The sequence below is a fragment of the Rhineura floridana genome, chromosome 14 (assembly GCF_030035675.1).
Source record: "Rhineura floridana isolate rRhiFlo1 chromosome 14, rRhiFlo1.hap2, whole genome shotgun sequence".
In the NCBI taxonomy this organism is placed as follows: Eukaryota; Metazoa; Chordata; class Lepidosauria; order Squamata; family Rhineuridae; genus Rhineura; species Rhineura floridana.
Window position 1 is genome coordinate 28,696,841 of NC_084493.1, and position 19,780 is coordinate 28,716,620.

The following is a 19,780-nucleotide window of genomic DNA, read 5'->3' on the forward strand; positions in this document are numbered from 1 at the left end:
GGGGTCCACCAAAGCATTCATAAACTCACCACTGGCAAGTGCATCTTTCATTTTTGGGAGACCCACTACCTTCTCCAAAACCAGGAAAAGGGGAGGGGGATCTCATAGGCCTTGTACTGACTTTAGAAACAATTGAGGAAATGCACACTCTCTGCTGATTTCTGACCTTCTCCAAGATTCCATGTGACGTCTCAGAGCTTCCTTCACCCTTTCTCTGAGCTAGACAAAGGGCTAGAGACTGCTGATCCCAAGACATCTCACTGCTTTGTGAGCAATTCCAAAGCCCAGGTCTACAGCAATTCCAAAGATCAGTCTACTCTTCCTAGCTTGGGGCTGGGGAAGAAGGGCTGGGGTTTGTTCCTACAGTCATGCTGAGCATGAGAGACACTTGGAGCATCTCTGAAGCTTGGTGTGATGTTCCAAGGAACTGGTTCTAGTCGTACCCTCCAGAGTGACAATGAAGTCTGCTCTGTCTTTTGTGTGACAGCCCTTCAGATGTTTAAAGGCTGCTATCATGACTCCCTTTACTCTCCTCTTCACCCAGCATTTTCAATCCTTCCTCATAGGACTTGGTTTTCAAATCTCTCACCATCTTGATCCTCCTCCTGTCCACTGTATCTTTGCAAGGGAGAAGGATGGGGAGAAAACCAGAACAAGTTGACTCTGCCTCTAGTGACCCCCGGCTCTGCCTCTCATTAGCTGCCCTGACCACAGCCCCACCAGCTCATGGTCATCAGCTGCAACTGCTACCATCCCAATTTACTAAGGGCAGTCCTTGCTTTCTGCTAAAAACCACTGCCCTTATTTGGGCAATGTTCTTTGTGTGACAAAAGGGGAGTTGCAAGCACACTAGAGTTCCCTTACCTTACATCTATGAATTGTCAGAGGATCTGTGGCAAATCCATTGCTCATGTATGTGAGCGTGGCTTGGCAGTTCAGCAATAACCTGTCATAGGAAGATCCTTCAGTTTTTCATTCAGGGTGTGCTACGTGTCACACCAATGAAGCTAACATGGCAGCTCAGTGATGCTCCGTCAAAACAATCAGTGTGCGGCAATGCACAATCCTTGTATTTCAGCAGTGCCTGCAGTGTGCATATTGAGATGCAGCTGCCACTCTGTCAAAGCCCTGCTCTACACAAAATCACAGATCGGGGTCAAAATAGGCCTGGAAAAAATCTGGGAAAAAAGTATTTTTTCCTGGTTTCTTTCAGTTTTTCTCAATTTTTCAAGGAGAAAAAAAGTCCTCTCCCCTTTTCCTGTTTTTTTTTCTCCCAGGCCTTCACATCTCTAGGTCCAGACTGTTCCTGAGCTATACCACTTTAGAGAGCTGGTGAGAGACTGCATATCTGAATGCCCATCTCCAAAATGCAATGTCATGTTCATAGGTGTCAGAGAAAAGGGTTCTTGCCTAGCCTTCCTTATCACAAGCTGTCAGTGTGCAAGGAGGATCTGGGATTTGTTTGGCTTTTTTTTTTTTTTACAGTGGTGGAATTGTTATTCACACATAATGCCCCACTTGAAGCTCACAGAGCCCCAGAGCAGTTTTACCATTTATTTTGCAGTATGTATAAACTTGGCTAAAGGTAGTTGCAAATGTACTGTGATCAGGAATGAGGCAAGTATCAGAAAGAGGGGGAGAAATCTGAAAAGCAAATCTCCCCTTGCCCGATATTGAATTGGGTGCAAACCTATGTAAGGCCCTCAATCAAGCTCAAAATGGGGCTTGCTTCCCCAAACCCTTGCCTGTGTAAAGAGGGGAGGAGGCCCATTGGTTGGAGGGCATTCAGCTGCTACGCAGTCCAGCTGGCTTGTCTGTGCAGATAGTGAGCTGAACTTCATTCTGCTGCCTATTACCATCTTCCCCCTTCAAAGATAAAGGTTTTGCCTCACCTAGGGATGGAATGATCTGTCAATATGGATTTTCTCAGTTTCTTATTTTTCTAATCTTAAATTCGGTTCATTTCTGCTGCAATTTGCAGATTTTTTAAAAAATCCTCATGAAAATTCTTCAGCATTTTAGTGTGAATTTCTCCTAATAAATTCATTTTTGTATGCCGTTTGGACTAATGTACATGTTTTTGCAAGCAATTTCTCCTAACACAATGCATTTTTGTATGTAATTTTCACCAACATATTCATTTTGTGCATACTTTCTCCTAATCTATGCATTTTAGTAAACATTACTGGGTTGGAGAACTGCATCACAAAAGATGGGTAAGTGCAGATTATGAAGGATTTATTTATTTATTTGTTAAATTTTTATACCGCCCCACTAGCATAGCTCTCTGGGCGGTGTACAACAAAGAAATACAAATATATACAATAAAATCCCATAATAAAATACAACAACAATATAAGAGAGTAAGAAAACTAAAAACAATTACAGCACATGATAAAACTAGATTAAGTTAGATTAAAATGCCTTGGAAAAGAGGAAGGTTTTGACTTGGCGCCGAAAAGATAGTAACGTCGGCGCCAAGCGCACCTCATCGGGGAGACTGTTCCACAGTTCGGGGGCTACCACTGAGAAGGCCCTAGTTCTTGTTACCACCCTCCGAGCTTCTCTATGAGTCGGAACTCGGAGGAGGGCCTTCGATGTAGAACGTAGTGTACGGGCAGGTTCATATCGGGAGAGGCGTTCCAGGAGGTATTGTGGTCCCGCGCCGTATAAGGCTTTATAGGTTAAAACCAGCACTTTGAATCTGGCCCGGAAGCATATTGGAAGCCAGTGCAAGCGAGCCAGAACAGGTGTTATATGTTCGGACCGCTTGGTCCACGTTATCAGTCTGGCCGCCGCGTTTTGCACGAGCTGTAGCTTCCGAACTGTCTTCAGAGGCAGCCCTACGTAGAGCGCATTGCAGTAATCCAATCGCGAGGTTACCAGAGCATGTACAACTGATGTGAGGTCCTCCCTGCTCAGGTAGGGACGTAGCTGGGCTACCAACCGAAGTTGGTAGAACGCATTCCGTGCCACCGAGGCTACTTGAGCCTCAAGTGACAGGGAAGGATCTAAAAAGACTCCCAGACTACAAACCCGTTCCTTTAGGGGGAGTGTAACCCCGTCCAGGACAGGGTGTATATCCACCACCTGATCAGAGAAACCACGCACCAGCAGCATCTCAGTCTTGTCTGGATTGAGCCTCAGTTTGTTAGCTCTCATCCAGTCCATTATCGTGGCCAGGCAACGGTCCAGCACAGTGACAGCCTCACCTGAAGAAGATGAAAAGGAGAAGTAGAGTTGTGTGTCATCAGTGTACTGATGGCAACGCACTCCAAAACTCCTGATGACCGCACCCAACGGCTTCATGTAGATGTTGAAAAGCATGGGAGACAGAACTGACCCCTGTGGGACTCCACATTGGAGAACCCACGGTGTCGAGCAATGTTCCCCAAGCACTACCTTCTGGAGACGACCCGCCAAGTAGGAGCGGAACCACTGCCAAGCAGTACCACCAACTCCCAACTCCGTGAGCCTCTCCAGAAGGATACCATGGTCGATGGTATCAAAAGCCGCTGAGAGGCTGTTTTGGTTTCCATATTGCTTCAGAAAGTGCAAATCTGATAAATTTGCACACTGCTTAATTGTTAAGTAAAACCTCTAAGCAGTTTCCAAAGAATAATATATATATATAGATAGATAGATAGATAGATATTAAAACTATCAGCACAAAAATCAACATTTCAAACAACTTTTTTTTAAAAAAAATCAAAGTAGAAATAAAATGAGGAGATTAAAAATATACATCTTAAATGAAAAAAAGATTAAGATACATGCCAGCTTTACATGTCTGGGTAGGCTTGCCTAAATGGAAAAAGGTTTTAGCAGGTGCGAAAAAAGAGTTCGACAAAGGTGCCTGCCTAATCCTTTAATGGGCAGGGAGTTCCAGAGGGTAGGAGCTGCCACACTAAAAGACTGATTCCTTGCAAGTGTGGAATGAACATTCTGTGGCACTTCAGAAAGTACTAGTTGTGTAGATCAAAATGGTCAAGTGGGCATATATGGGGTGAGGTGATCCTTCAGGTAAACTGGCTTTGGCTATCTCTTGCAATCTTCCAGAAAGTGCATGTATGCACTAATGTAGTAGTTCTCAAACTCCACCCCACCCAGACCACTTGGAAATTGCTGATGTCTTCGTGGACCACTTCATGATTTTTATGCCTGTTTTAGCAATTGTAATGTACTGTACTAGATGCTGCATGATTTTAATGGCATGTTTCTTGCTTCTCTTATTGTTTATGTTGCATTTTGGTGAATTACACTTTGCATTCCACAGGATTCAAATGATAATACAGTAAAATATACTATAAGAAATAAAAGAAGCAATAGAATTATAATTAAAAATCAATATGCATAATTTATGTGGATATGCTGTGGACCACCTGAATGAAGCTTGTGGACCACTGGTGGTCCACAGACCACAGCTTGGGAACCCCTGCCCTAGTGTTCAGTTTGACCCATTGCCATAGGGCAATTGTCAAACTTCTTTCAGCACTGTGCTGGTCATCCCTGGGTATTGGGTATAGCACATAGGTAAACGATGGAATTCACTACCACAATTCATTAGTAATGGCCACCAACTTGGATGAGGATTAGACAAATTCATGGAGGAAAGGCCTGTCTGTGGCTACAAGTCATGATGGCTATGCATTATCTCCAGTATCAGGGGTAGTATGCTTCAGGGCATTTTTAAGGAATTGTTATTGTGTGTCCATTTTTTCATTCAGATGGCTTACACGTGGAAGTCTCTACCATGACATTTGGATTGGGGCAAAAGTGGTTGAAACTAACCCCCCCCCCCAACAAACCTAGTGAATACAGCCTTGCAAATGGATTTACCCAAGTTACAACCCTAGCAAAATTCTTACTAGCCTGCCCATCTACCAGTAAATACATGAATTAAAAAGCAAATTAAAAATTACTACTTATGATCTACACCCTGCTGTAGTAGAATTCTTATGAAAAAAGAATGAAGGTACAGAGAACCAGACATCACAGTGCAAAGGGAGAGAGATTTCATTAAGACATTTTTCAGAAAGACTGGTGGTGTGAAATAACCCTAAGAAGTATTGCATAATGTGCCCCTATTCTACTGTTTCCGTCCAGTTTCACTAAAATTGCATACCTCTAGTCAATATTTCAAATTTTCAATTTTTATGTGTCCATTGTGTCCACTGGGTGTCCAAAAGCTAGGATTGGGTGTCCACTTGGACACACAGCTATTACTTAAAAATGCCTTGGTATGTTTCTGAATACCAGTTGCTGGAGCTCATGAATGGGAGAGTGCTATTGCACATATGCCTACTGCAGGATCTGGTTGGTCACTGGAATAACAGAATGCTGGACAAGATAGGACTTTGGACTGATCCAGAGCTCTTCTGTTCTTACATAAGCATTCTCTTGGGGGAAAAAACAAGGGGTAGTAATTTATCAGGGACAGGCATCAGAAAATAGGTAAACCAGAACAGCTGGAGCATGGCAAGACTCCATTGTTCTGCTGAGGACAACAGTACAGTGCCAAAGCGCCTGCATTTGTCTTTTGTCAAAGCCAAAGGAGACCTTGCCTTGGTCGCTAGAGCATACCCACGTTCTCCAGCTGTTCAAGGCCTCAAACGGCTGTGCAGTCACTTTGCTTTGGAAATAAATGGGCCAGTGTGGAAAAAGGCAGTGATATGGAACCCTGATTCTGAAGGTGACACTGTTTTGTGGCTGAAGATAAGTAGCAGCAAACAGTTCTCTCCTCCTCACTCCCCTTCCCACCCCTTTTTACAGAGCTTTCTCCCTGACAGCCAGATTCCTGTCACTCCCTGGATTATTGTCAAAATTCATCTAATAACAATAAAATAAAATAAAATATGGCCCCAGGGGCTTGCAGAGAAAAAGGACAAAAGGGGACGGACAGAGACAAAGGTGGAGAAAGCGAGACAAAAAACGGAACATGATCATTCTTGCAGCCTCCCTGCCTCTAGGCTAGTTTTTACTTCCATACAAATATTTTCTCCTCTGTGTCTCTCACTTGTTTGAGTTTACATTATTTATGGCTATGTCTATATTTGCTGTTATTGTTTCATTCAACAATAAAATGGATCAGATTTTAAAAAACAAAAACAAAACACCACCCAACTGTTCTCAGCTGCATTTGTTTGTCACAAGGACAGTGTTGCAATGCAGATGTTGCATTAGTTGTGAGCATTGCTGCATCTTCTTGTTTTTAAACTGGTGAGCCGCCCAGAGGATGTGGTTAATTGAGTGGCATATAAAATGCCAGAAAAAGAAAAAGAAAAAGAAATGAATAAAGGGTGGGATTGTGCTGTGAGCTTTTATTTAATTTGTTATATATCCTAACTTTCTTCCATCGTGCAACCCTCATGTGGACCCTGAGCAGGCTCTCATCCAGGCAGTGTCCAAACCTAGACATGACAGGCTTCAGCAAGGTGGTGGCCCCAGATGCCTTCAGACGTGGAGTAGCCAACATGGTACCATTCAGATGTTCTCGAACTACAACTCCCATCAATCCCAACCAGCGCAACCAATAGTAAGGGATTATGGGAATTGTGTCCAACAACATCTGGACATCACAATGTTGACCATCTCTGCTTCAGACTCTACTCTGGGACTTTAAGTGTGCAGTTTTGGGTATGGATATGGATATGCTGCCTTCACTAATCCAAGGAACCAGCAATTCCACCATCAAATTCCTCCCCTTCACACCGTGGTTGAACTGCATGTTCTTCTTTAGTCTGTTCCCCCTTCCCCTTTCTAATGAAAAGCAGGTTCTGTTATAGAAAGACAACTGCTAGAGCAAAAGGCAAGCTTACAAATCTGGTTGCAACCATATATCCCTATCAGCAGAACATGAGTAGCTCAAGTATATCTATCTTGTGATGGTACCAATATTATTTATGACCTGGTTTCATATAGAAATTTGTCCAGCTTGTTATGTTCAGCTGTATTACAAAACTAAACGTTAGATGTCCTAGAAGTTCTTCAACTGAAGAATATTAATTATTTTAGTATTATTTATTGAATTGATACCCGCCCTTCCTCCAAATGGAGCCCATATTAAACAAGATTCTGTGCACATGTAACCAGCATTCAAAATACCAGCCTTGTATGTGCAGGGATGCACATTCTTTAATATTAACTCCTCAGTTAAAAGCAAAAACAAACTCTTTTCTTGATGGCTTTGACATACATAACCAAAACACTCTAACAAACAGCCTTTTGCTTGATGAGTATCTTTAAAATATGCATCAGTTTTTTTGATTATTTCTTGCTAAGGTTTAAACACTGCATGTGGTTGTTGTTCCCTGCTCAGATCTAAAACCCTTCTTGTTTCTGGGCATATTTTTAAAAACGGGGTAGGAAGAGCTGGATTTCCAGGCAATAGTCCATCATGGCTGGAGCTACTGGATGATATTGGCAGATGAAACCAAACTATAATTTCCTGAAAGCAACATGATGATGCACATGTGCCAGGGCTTTGAAGATTACTTTAAAAAAGTAATAAATTACAGTTACAATTACATGGCCCCAAAAAGTAGTAATTACAGTTACAATTACAATCGCTCTGAAAGTAACTGATTACTTTTTCTCAAAAGTAATCACTACAATTACATTTCAGTTACTTTTTTTAAAAAAATGCCTACAAGGTGCTGGCCTTGGCTGCTGCACATCTAAGTAGACTAAAACAAAATAAAAAATAAACACACACATACAGAGGTAATAGAATAATTCTTTTTATCCATAAGATAGCAATGGTGGTCTCTCCACTGGTAAGGGAGGTGGGGAGGCAGGCAGAGGCCACTACTCAGATCTTTGCATGTCAAACCAAGTGCAACCCCCCCACCCAGCCAGCCAGCATAATCTTCCGGACCCACCTCAAGGACCCTGCCCTGCCATCAACTAAGGGACACTCACCCAAGAAAACATTTTCCCCTGAGATGCAGAAATGTAAAAATACTGCAAATGCAGCACAGTAGTCAGAGAGGGTGGTGGAGGCCACTTTGTGTGCCAAGTGCAAACACAGTATTTACACACACACACACGTTGTCATCTTTCACCTCCACAGTTCATCTCCATTTTGCTGCTGCCTCCTCCTCCTGCTTTATCCATGTTCTTGCCCTCTGGCTCCTTTTTTCCTCCACTCCATTCTTCACCACCACCATCCATTTTTTTAAACAATTGTTTTCTCCACTCCACCCCGTCTCACTCTCCATCTCCTCCCTCATTGCCTCCTGCCCTTCCACAGAGCACGAGGGAAGAGTGACACTGCGCAGAAGCCCAGTTTGAGGCACATGATTTTCATCTACAATTCAGAGGAGCAGAAGACTTGCCCTGCTCCCCCCCCCAAGGAATGCCCAAAAGTAATGCTGGAAACATTACAATTACTCCACAAAAGTAATAAAATTACTCCTAGTACTATTGCAATCAAAATGTAAAGGAATTACCCACTCATTCCTCAAAAAAGTAATGAATTACAAGTAATTTGTTATTTGTAATGAATTACGTCCAGGCTCTGACATGTGCACAACGGTATCAGTACATATCTGCCAATCTTATGAGCTGAGAGGAAACTCCCTGAAAACAAATGAGCTTTTATCTAAACCAGGGGTAGGGAACGTGAGGCCCCACATATATTATGGATCTACATCTCCCATCATCCCTGACCATTGGTCATGCTGGCTGGAACTGATGGGAGCTGCAGTCAAACAACACCTGGAGGGCCATGGGTTTCCCATTCCCAATTTAAATGCTTTTCAAGAAATAGCAACCTGATTCCTAATCAAGCCAAGTGGAGCTTACCCATCACGGAGAGAATCTCCATATTGTGTTGATTCACCACACTGGGGGCCAATAGTACAACTCTTTGCACCTCACTCTCGGGCCTATAAAATGCCAAATACTCTGTTAGTGCACAGATTCCCATATTGGGGCTCAACTATTTGTTTCCTTCTTTTGTTTAAACCGGCCTCCTCCAAGTCTCTAGATGTTGCTGGCCTACAACTCCCATAATCCCTGACCATCTTAGCTGGAGCTGATGGGGCATGTAGTCCAAAACATCTGGAGGACACCACATTGGAGGAGGCTGGTTCAAACTGTTATGTTGCCCTTCCTTTTTAAGCCCTGAAATCATCCATCATGGTTTAGTTTCAAATGCTAACCAGCACAAGTCCACATTCCACCACCATTTCAAAGCACCGCCAAACCCAACAACAATCCTAATCTCATTCTAGAGACATGAGTTTGTTCCAAAGCGGCATCTGCACCTTGTGGCAATAGCCACATCTGCACCTTACACTAAAAAGCACTATGATACCACTTTAGAAATCATGGTTTCCCCCAAAGAGTCATGGGAACTGTAGTTAGTGAAGAGTGCAGAGCATTGTGAGGACACTCCTATTCCCCTCACCAGGTTACAATTCCTGAGAAGAGGGACTGATTGTTAAACCAAGGTCCTTGAACGAGTGGTTGCGGGCCAGCTCCAGACACTCTTGGATGAGACTGATTATCTGGATCCATTTCAGTCGGGTTTCAGGCCTGGTTTTGGCACAGAAACAGCCTTGGTCGCCCTGTCGGGAGAGGGACAGGGGGAGTGTGACTCTGTTGATTCTCCTTGATCTCTCAGCAGCTTTCGATACCATCGACCATGGTATCCTTCTGGGGATACTGGCTGAGTTGGGAGTGGGAGGTACTGCATGGCAGTGGTTCCGCTCCTACTTGGCAGGTCGCCTCCAGAAGGTGGTGCTTGGGGAACATTGCTGGCACCCTGGACTCTCCAGTATGGGGTTCCGCAGGGGTCAGTTCTGTCCCCCATGCTGTTCAACATCTACATAAAACCGTTGGGTGTGGTCATCCGGAGCTTTGGAGTGCGTTGCCATCAGTATGCTGATGACACGCAGCTCTATTTCTCCTTTTCATCTTCTTCAGGTGAGGCTGTCAATGTGCTGAACCAGTGCCTGGCTACGACAATGGACTGGATGAGGGCTAATAAACTGAGGCTCAATCCAGACAAGACTGAGATGCTGCTAGTGGTTGGTTCTTCTGACTGGATGGTGGATGTCCAACCTGTCCTGGATGGGGTTGCACTCCCCCTGAAGGAGCAGGTTCATAGCTTGGGGGTTCTCCTAGAATCATCTCTGTCACTTGAAGCTCAGGTAGCCTCGGTGGCACGGAGTGCCTTCTACCAACTTCGGTTGGTGGCCCAACTACGTCCCTATCTGGACAGGGATAACCTGGCTTCAGTTGTTCATGCTCTGGTAACCTCTAAATTAGATCACTGCAATGCACTCTACGTGGGGCTGCCTTTGAAGATGGTTCGGAAACTGCAGCTTGTGTGCAGCGGCCAGATTGGTAACAGGGACCAGACGGTCCGAACATATAAAACCAATTCTGGCCCGCTTGCACTGGCTGCCTTTATGTTTCCGAGCTCATTTCAAGGTGCTGGTTTTGACCTATAAAGCCTTACACGGCTTGGGACCACAATACCTGATGGAACGTCTCTCCCGATACGAACCCACCTGTACACTACATTCAAGATCAAAGGCCCTCCTCCGGGTGCCTACTCTGAGGGAAGCTCAGAGGCTGGCAACAAGGGACAGGGCCTTCTCAGTGGTGGCCCCCAAATTATGGAATGATGTTCCTGATGAGGTGTGCCTGGCACCAACACTGTTATCTTTTCGGTGTCAGGTCAAGACTTTCCTCTTCTCCCAGGCATTTTAGCATGTGTTTTATATTGTTTTAAATTTTAAAATTGTGTTTTAAATTGTTTTTTAAAAGATGTATCTTGAATTGTATTTGTTTTTAGTTACTGTAAACCGCCCAGAGAGCTTCGGCTATGGGGCAGTATACAAGTATCATAAATAAATAAATAAACAAACCACTCTGGGAATTGCAGCTCTGTGAAGGGCATTGGGGTCTCCTAACAACTCTCAGCATCCTTAACAAACTACAGTTCCCTGAATTCTTTGGGAGGGAAAGCCATGGCTGTTAAAGTGATGTAACAGAGCTTTAAATGTTTGGTGCAGATGTGGTCTTGGAGTGGTGAAGTGAGATAGAAAATAAATCAGGAGTTACAGCAAAGAGAGTTCAGCAGGGAAAGAATGGCACCAGATAATAGTTTGGGGTGACTCCAACTTTGCAACAAGACAGGAAATATGGCTGGCATGGAGTACACAGAAGGATATGGAAATCTAATTAGAGAAAGTGGCATTCTGCAATACTATCAGTTTAGAAGAGGGTGGCGTCCCATTTTCCCAGAAAAGGTGTCTGTCATGGGGCTGTCGTGGGGAAGCCAAAAATCTACTCCTGCCATTCTCTAGACCTTGGGCTGATTTCAGCATGCTTTTTGAAAACAAGATTATGCGGTAAACCACCCAGAGAATTTCGGCTATGGGGTGGTATACAAGTGCAATAAAATAAATAAATAAATAAATAAATGTGGATAGGCCCTCTGTAGAAAGAGCACTTGGCCAAAGAAAGAGCACTTGGCAGATTAGAAAAAAAGCTGAAAGAAATGGGCAAGATGGTGTGAGAATCCATTAAGATTTTTTAAAATGTACACAATCAGGTATTCCAGAGTGGACCACCGGATAGAGTTGGGCAGGGAGCCGGGAAACATGGGCTTGGATCCTGCTTCTTCCATAGACTGACCTGTGTAGCCTGGTGCAGGCCACTCTCCCTTAGCCTCAGTTTTCCATTTGTAAAATGGGAACAATGACCACCTAACAAATGGGGAGACTGTGTGTGTATAATACTGCAGCCTTAAAGTGTCCAATAAATAGTAGTTTAGGGTTGAGCATATGTTGCAATTGCATGCAAGGGCAGAAAAAAAAATGCAGAATGTGGTAGTGAGTGCCGGAGGAGTTGCAAATCTTTTGGTGCCTGCAGCTGCATTTGCAAACTGAAGAAACTGTCATGGACACCACACAGAGAAACCGCAACCAAGCACACAGCACAACCGTTGCTATTGGCTACAAAAGAACACTTATTTCATGCCTAATTTCAGCAGGAACTGGGGAATGGGGAGGGAACTCTGTAGGGACCCTTAGGATTCGTATTGTACCAAACCCCAAACAGTAAAGTCTGTCTTTGCAGGAGAACTATTGCAGCTATCACCCTGAATCCTGGCAGGCTTTATCCTCTCAGAAGGGGCAACTGGGCCTGCAAATTGCATCCAATTCTGGCAGAAAATATTTTTCTTGGGTTTTTTTAATCAAACTTTAAAGGTGCCCTTCATGAAACCCCCTGGATGCTATCTACCTACAATCTGGCAGATTTAATCCACCCTGAAAGGGCTGCTATGACTGCAGATTTCACCCAGTTATGTGAAAAGGAGCGGGGGGGAGTTATAGCTGTTTTAAACTTCCCCATTACAGTGAATGGGGAGGGGGAGCAGAGCTTCATTTTTAACTCCCCCAGAACACATTATGCAAACAGGGGAGATGGTAGAGTGAATTATACAAATGAAGAGTATTTATGAAAATTTGCTTGATTTGCATTGGATGTACAATCCAAATGTTCAAATCTGGGTCACCTTGTTTCAGACCTTCACTTTTTCTTTTTTTTTTTCAAGTATAGTCTGCACAAATGTAGTGATGGGTAATTCCTGGATCTAATGATTGCATATATTTCATCAGATAGACAGGGACCAAAGATTTCCAATCCACAGTCTGCTTCTGTGCTGCCAGTACAGTGGAGAAGAACAACACTTCTTAGCAATCCCACCTTGGGAGAAGCTATGATAGCTTTCTGGTAGAAGCTGGTGAAGGGGCATAGCTCAGTGGCAGAGCATCTGCTTTGCACACAGAAGGTCCCAGGTTCAATCCCCACTGAACTAGATGGACCAATGGTCTGACTCAGTATAAGGTGGTTTCCTAAATTCCAGAGCCTCTGCTTTCCATGCAAAAGGTCCTGGGCTCAATTCCTGGCATCTCCATTTAAAAGAATCAGGGAACAGGCAGTGGGAAAGATCTCTGCCCAAGGTTTTGGAAGGCTGCTCCCAGCCAGATGACCCAATGGTCTGACTCTGTACAAAGAAAATGTCATGTGTGGTTATCAGTGGCGCAGTTAGGTAATATTAAATCCTGGATATATTGATCTTAGAGGGAGTCATATGCAATTATTTCACTTCCCTCAAAGAGTGGCTCCCCAGTCCTCTTGCAATTGGGGCCCCCTCCTGCTGTTATTTTTTTCTGCCCCAGAGTCCTGCCATGACAACACCACAGGTTCTTATTCAAGACATTTCTAGCGGCTCATAGCCCCCAAGGAAGGGACTGCCTTCAAGTCAATGTCAACTTATGGCGACCCTATGAATAGGGTTTTCATGGTAAGCGGTATTTAGAGGGGGTTTACCATTGCCTCCCTCTGAGGCTGAGGGGTGGCCCAAGGTCACCCAGTGAGCTTCATGGCTGTGTGGGGATTTGAACCCTGGTCTCCCAGGGCATCGTCCAACACTGTAACCACTACCCCCAAATTGTAGCCATTTGCCTTCAGAAACGCAGTGCTTCGCTTTGGGATTGTCACAACCTCGATATCCAGCAACTATCAAGACACAAAGTCAGAGGGTGCAGAGTCACCAGCTAAGGAACCAACCAGGGCAGATGGAGGGCTCTGAGCCTTAAATTGCAGAATGGGAGACCACTGAGCCTCGGGCTGGCAGGCAAGAGCCCAAAGAACAACCTCTCATAGCATCAGGGTCTGTAGAACCTGAACCAGGCCCTTCATAGCTGTTTCGCCCTGAGCCTGAGGAACCAAATGCCTACCCCAGTACCTCGCCGATTCAGCAGTGCAGGGAGCACACCAGATGGGAGGCCATGGAATGCAGGAGGAGTCACTATCGTCAGGCCACAGGGTTTCCCCTTTAAGAAATTAAACAAGGGGGTGGAACTTGGGAGAGATGGTCTGGGAGTAGAGGCTTAAAAAGGCTCACTTTACTGTCAACCTCTGTTGGAGCAAGTGGCTCACTCAGAGCTATCCATGGTTCTACAACACCTGCCCTGCCCTACACAATGGGCTCCTTCACCAGCCCAAGACCAGGAAGTTGTTGACCATTGAACTGTACTGTCACTGAGTTTATTTTTCCATCAAGTCTGCAAGTCTGGAAATCTGTAGCTAGAAGGAGTTATGTCTGGGAACGGACAGCCAAGGCCGTTGCCATAGTAGCATCAAGATAGACTGGGAGAGTTCTAGCAGCTATCTGTGTTGAGCTGATTCTTCTGTGTCATGTCTTTGAACTGAGAACTTCTCTCCTGGGGGGGGGGGGAGCAACTCTACATGTAATCTTAAAGCCTTAAGCCATAATGTCTTGTAGTAAAGACTCAACCTGATCTAATGCCTCTGTGATGTTTCTTGCTAAACTTAACTCTAATGTAACGTATGCTGTTTCACGCAACAACGCACACACTTCAACAGGGTTATGGGCCCAGATCCACAGCGTGTTACACAAGAGTAAGTTGCTGGTCTGAACGGCAGACGGAGTTCAGAGGGCAGATTGATCGATTGTGCCAGACAGAGGTGAGCAGGATGGCTGCAGTAAACCTGTCTGGGGGAGGCTTGCCAATGGAAAGATTGATGGAAAAGAATTATGCCAGCTGGAAGCCGAGGATGCGGGCTTTGCTGATAAAAGAGGATTTATGGGACATTATAGATGGACCACCTCCGGCGGTACTGACCGTGGCCTGGACGCGTAGAGATCAGAAGGCGCAAGCTTTTATACTTCTGGCTCTATCAGACTCTCAACTGTTACACGTGAGAGATGTTACAAACGCCAAACAGATGTGGGACGTGTTGGAGGCCCTACATGTGCAACAGACTGCGGGATCTAAATTGTGTTTGGCAAGGAAGCTGTACCAGATGCGCTTCATGGGTGAGTGCGAAATGAGTGAGCATCTCACGGAATTCAGGCGCCTATTTGCTGAGTTGCAGGATCAAGGCATGGAACACTCTGACCTTCAGAAGACCTATCTGATCCTGGCTTCACTCGATGGGACTTGGAATAATTTTGTTATGGGAATCGAAGCCATGCCTGACGGAGGTCTGAACGTTGTGTTTATTGAGGAAAAGCTGACCCAGGAATGGCAGCGGAGACAAGAGGCGAAAAGTGCTGAGGAAAAGCAAAGAGCCAAGCTGAAAGAAGAAAGCAGCTGCAAACAGGAACACAAGCTGGAGCAGCAGCAGCTGAAATCTTGTTATGCCTGTGGGGCTCGTGGGCATCTTCAAAGAGACTGTGCAGTCAAGCGTAACTCCAGGGAAGGAGGCTTGAAGCAGGGAAGTGTGAACTTTGTAAACAGAAGTCTCAAGATTTAGGACCTATTGACTGGCTTCTTGACAGCGGTGCAAGCCATATATTAATTAAAGACAGGAGTTTGTTTTACACGTCTACCGATGAGCAGGAGTTTGTTTTACTGGCGGATGGATCACGCAAGAATGTGGAAGCCCGAGGACTGGTGAGATTTGATAAACTTGGAATACTGTCAGATTGTTTGTTTGTACCAGATCTGCATCATAACATGTTGTCTGTGAGAAAACTGGTGAGTTGTCAATTTTCAGTCTTGTTTGACAGAGGGAAATGTTTTGTGCAAAGAAGAGGCAAAGTTGTCTGTCAGGGTTTCATGACACAAGGGCAGTTTAAAATGACCATGGGTGTGAAGTGTGCTGATGCCTTAAGTTTAATGAGGCAGAAAGAGAATGACGGTAAGAGCTGTAAGAAGACAGCTGTTAAAAGCACACAGCCACAGTATTCATGTAATGCAGTCAGGCTGATGCCTGAAAGAGTGCATCGCAGCCGAGTTTACAAGCCACAGGTTAAGAGACGTGGCAAATGTGCACCTAGAGCACAACAGAATGCATATTTCAGAGTTTGGTGTCCAGAATCACAGCAATTAGTTCTGAGCAGAAGCATTAAAGTCTCAGAAAAGCCTTGGGATCAAAGGGAAACAGTCATTCTTACAGGGTCAGATGACACACAAGCACAAACATTTAAGCCAAATCTAGACATAAAGGTGGAGGGCACACATATTCCACTCAGAGATGCGTTAAATGAGCTCATTTGTGGGAAACGAAGATCGAAGAAACGTAAGGTTGAGGAAATGGAGGATCCTGGGCACGCTGTGCCAAGCACAAGCACAAATGGGGGGGGCAGAGAGAGCAGAAGCCCTAGTGCCTTTAAGACGTTCTACAAGATCAAACATAGGGAAACCGCCTGAAAGATTTACTGTGGGGGTAATTACCAGCCCAGGTATGCATAAACAAGTTGAAATGGATCCTGATACACTGTATTTGACTTGCGTACAGCCAAAGTTTGATTGAATAAAGTGTTAGCTAAATGTACAGAGATGTTCTGAACTGTACTGAAATGTAAACTGTATTGCAAGATGTATTGTAGAAATGTATTATTGTTATTGTTGTCATGAATTACAGACATGATGGGAAAAAGGGGGAATTGTTGACCATTGAACTGTACTGTCACTGAGTTTATTTTTCCATAAAGTCTGCAAGTCTGGAAATCTGTAGCTAGAAGGAGTTATGTCTGGGAACGGACAGCCAAGGCCATTGCCATGGTAGCATCAAGATAGACTGGGAGAGTTCTAGCAGCTATCTGTGTTGAGCTGATTCTTCTGTGTCATGTCTTTGAACTGAGAACTTCTCACCTGGGGGGGGGGGAGCAACTCTACATGTAATCTTAAAGCCTTAAGCCATAATGTAGTAAAGACTCTTAACCTGATCTAATGCCTCTGTGATGTTTCTTGCTCAACTTAACTCCAATGTAACGTATGCTGTTTCACGCAACAACCCACACACTTCAACAGAAGTTTCCATCAGCCATGTGCACTGAGAAATGCTTGGTGATAGAGTGGCCACATGTCCTATTTACAGAGGACAGTTTTCTATTTGAAGGGCAATCTGGTCCAAGTTTGGTTAAAGATACCCAGTAGGTGAAAAAGATAAATAACAAAGAGCGGGAGGGGCCTTGAAGATGTCCATCAATAGTTAGCACCTGGACTACAGACTGAGCAGGCACACAGGTCACCTGGTCACAGTCTTCCCCCACTAGGGTGAGATTATTGCATTTCTATTTAAATGATAGTGGTTGGGTTACATCACTACTCAGTCCTACTCAGAGCAGACTCATTGAAATTCATGCACCCAAGGTAGTCATGTTCATGAACTTCAGTGGGTCTCCTATAAATAGGATTAGCATTGAACACAACCCTATGAGTGTTATTGAACATTAGCACTACTTAGAGTAAATCCAACAAGACTACCTTTGGTTCATTAATTTCATTGAGTCTGCTCTGAGTAGGACTTAGTTGAATACAACCCACTATTTCCAAATGTGCATACAGACATATACATTAGTACATGCAAATCCCATGCAAAGCTGCATCCTCCTTTGATTTGTTTGTTTGTGTTTGGCAATCATAAGCAGCCAGCCTTCTTGGCGAAACCCACGAGCTCCACTCTGGTTTGGTTGTGTTTCCCAAAGAGGCACACGCTATGTCTTCCCGTAACAAAAAAAAAAAAAATGAAGTGACAATAATAAAGGGAGAATTCACCCTCGGCTGAATGACAGTAAAAACGAATCCCAGAAAAAGTGCACCCGTCTAATTTAAATGAGAAAGAACAAAAGCCAGGGTTTCCATTTCAATTCAGAACAGATATTGTTTCCGTGTTTGAAACGGATAAACAGGTGGAGTAGAAGTCAGTTTAATGGGAGCAAGTAATGGCAGCTAAACCTGATGGTTTCCCGAGAGGAAATCGTAACTCCTGTCTCCTAAGTGACAGCAGGAGGCCCTGGAACTGAGAGATGGGAGGAGGCAGACAGTTGCCTCTGGAGCCCTTCTGAACTGCCCAGCGCTCGCTTCCTGCTGCAATTGGCTGAGAGGGGAATTCAGCTCCAGGCGTGCTGTTTTTGAAGCATCTACCCTGGAGAGTTCTTCTTGCTGCAGCACCATCAGTACACGTGCCGCTTAACACACTACAAACTAACTTGCCTTATACTGAGTTAGGCCATTCATCTATCTAAGCCAGTAATGTCTCTTCCACAGGTTGTGGCTCCATAGCTCTCTAGGTGTTGTAGGACTCCAACTCTCATCATTCCCAGCCAGCATCGCCTGTGGTCAGGCAGAATGGGAGTTTTAGTCCAGCAACACCTGGAGGGTCAAAGTTAGTGACATCTGAGCTGGATGATGCCACCTCTTTAGTGAAGCCTGTTGGTTAACTTCTTATTCCTCATCTGCAATCCTTTGGAACATGTGTTCAGTGGTAGCAGACATGTGTTGCATGTACAGGGTCTAGGTTTAATCCCTGGCATGTTCATGTCATCTGCCACATGGGTACTTTTCTATGCTCTGTTCTCAGTGGCAGCGGTCTACCCCAGTCTCAGGTATCAATCAACTTCCTTCCATGGGAGAGTAAGCATGGGACCTTCTGACTGACAGCCTTTCCCATGGAATTCAAGAAACACACACAGAAACAAAGTCAAGGATTTAATTTAATCTTTCATTTGCTAGGATGATATGAAGCTTCCTTAGAACTAAACCTTCTCCAACCTGGTGCCCTCCAAATGCTCCCATCAGCTCCAGCCAGAACGGCCAATGACCAGGGTTGATGGAAGCTGTGATCCAACAATGCTGAGAGCCAGTGTGGTGTAATGGTTACACTACTAGGCCAGGACCTAAGAGTCCCAAGTTCAAATCCCCACTTGCTCATGAAGCTCTGCGTCTGCCCTGAAATAAGGAGAAAGAGGGCAAGGGAGGCAGGGAAGACCAGCAGCTGGGTCTACTCCAGTCAGACTGTCCCGTACCCCAGGGCAAACTTGATGTTTTATAATTTATTTGCTTTAGTATTTTAAAATTGCAAATTGCCTTAGGTGCCTTGGCAGAATGAGAGTATCTAAATGTAGTAAGATAAATAAATAGCAAGCACACTGGGTGACCTTGGTCAAATCACATTCTCTCAGCCTAACCTACCTTACAGGGTTGTTGTGAGGATAAAATGGGGGAGAGGAGAAAACCATGTACGTCACCTCAAGCTCCTCAGTGGAAAGGTGCTATATAGATCCTAAAATAAACAGACAGATCTGGAGGGCTACTTGTTCTCCATTCCTGCTGGAATATAGAACATAGGAAGCTGCCTTATACCCAATCAGACTATTGGTCCATCCAGCTCAGTATTGTCTACACTGACTGGCAGTGGCTCTCCAGGGTTTCAGGCAGGAGTGTTTCCCAGCCCTACCTGGAGATGCCAGGAATTGAACTTGGGACCTTCTGCATGCCAGGCAGACTCTCTGCCATTGAGCTATGGGTAGGGCCACAGGTTTCCCATGCCTGGTCTATGTCCTTCAACTGGAGACTGAACTTAGGAGCTTCTCTTCTATGTTCCCTTTCCTGAATTGATTTATTTATTTATTAGATTTATACCCTGCCCTTCCTCTCAGTAGGAGCCCAGGATCAAAGATCTTCCCTTGACAACTTTCACATGACACTGCTTCATACCAATAGGATACCCCCAGGACTGCCTAGCCTTAGTCCAGGGTCTTAGGTGAAGACGGCATCCACCCCACCCCCTTTTGGCTGGAGATGTCAGATTTAAACCTGGTACCTTCTGCATGCAAAACAGCCATTTTGCCATGGCACCTCCCTGGGCACAATGAATGTGGATGACCTGAGAAGAATACCTCGGCTTCACCACCGAATGCGCATGGCTACCCCTGAGCTCTTTGGAGGGATAGCAGGATAAAAATGTCATAAATAAATAAATGAAATCTAGCTATTAAAAT

General features: G+C 44.7%; 1 protein-coding gene across 13 annotated transcripts in view; it reads right to left on the minus strand.

The window, feature by feature from the left end:
- Positions 1 to 19,780, minus strand: part of LINGO1 (leucine rich repeat and Ig domain containing 1) — a 1,021,808-nt gene that overhangs the window by 59,160 nt on the left and 942,868 nt on the right. Inside the window, exon 2 of one of the 13 annotated variants that reach the window (XM_061595352.1) lies at positions 8,806 to 8,888. The exons of the other annotated variants lie outside the window; for them this stretch is intronic. The gene's annotated coding sequence lies outside the window, so the exon portion shown is untranslated. The remainder of the gene's footprint in view (positions 1 to 8,805; positions 8,889 to 19,780) is intronic. 13 annotated transcript variants of the gene reach the window in all.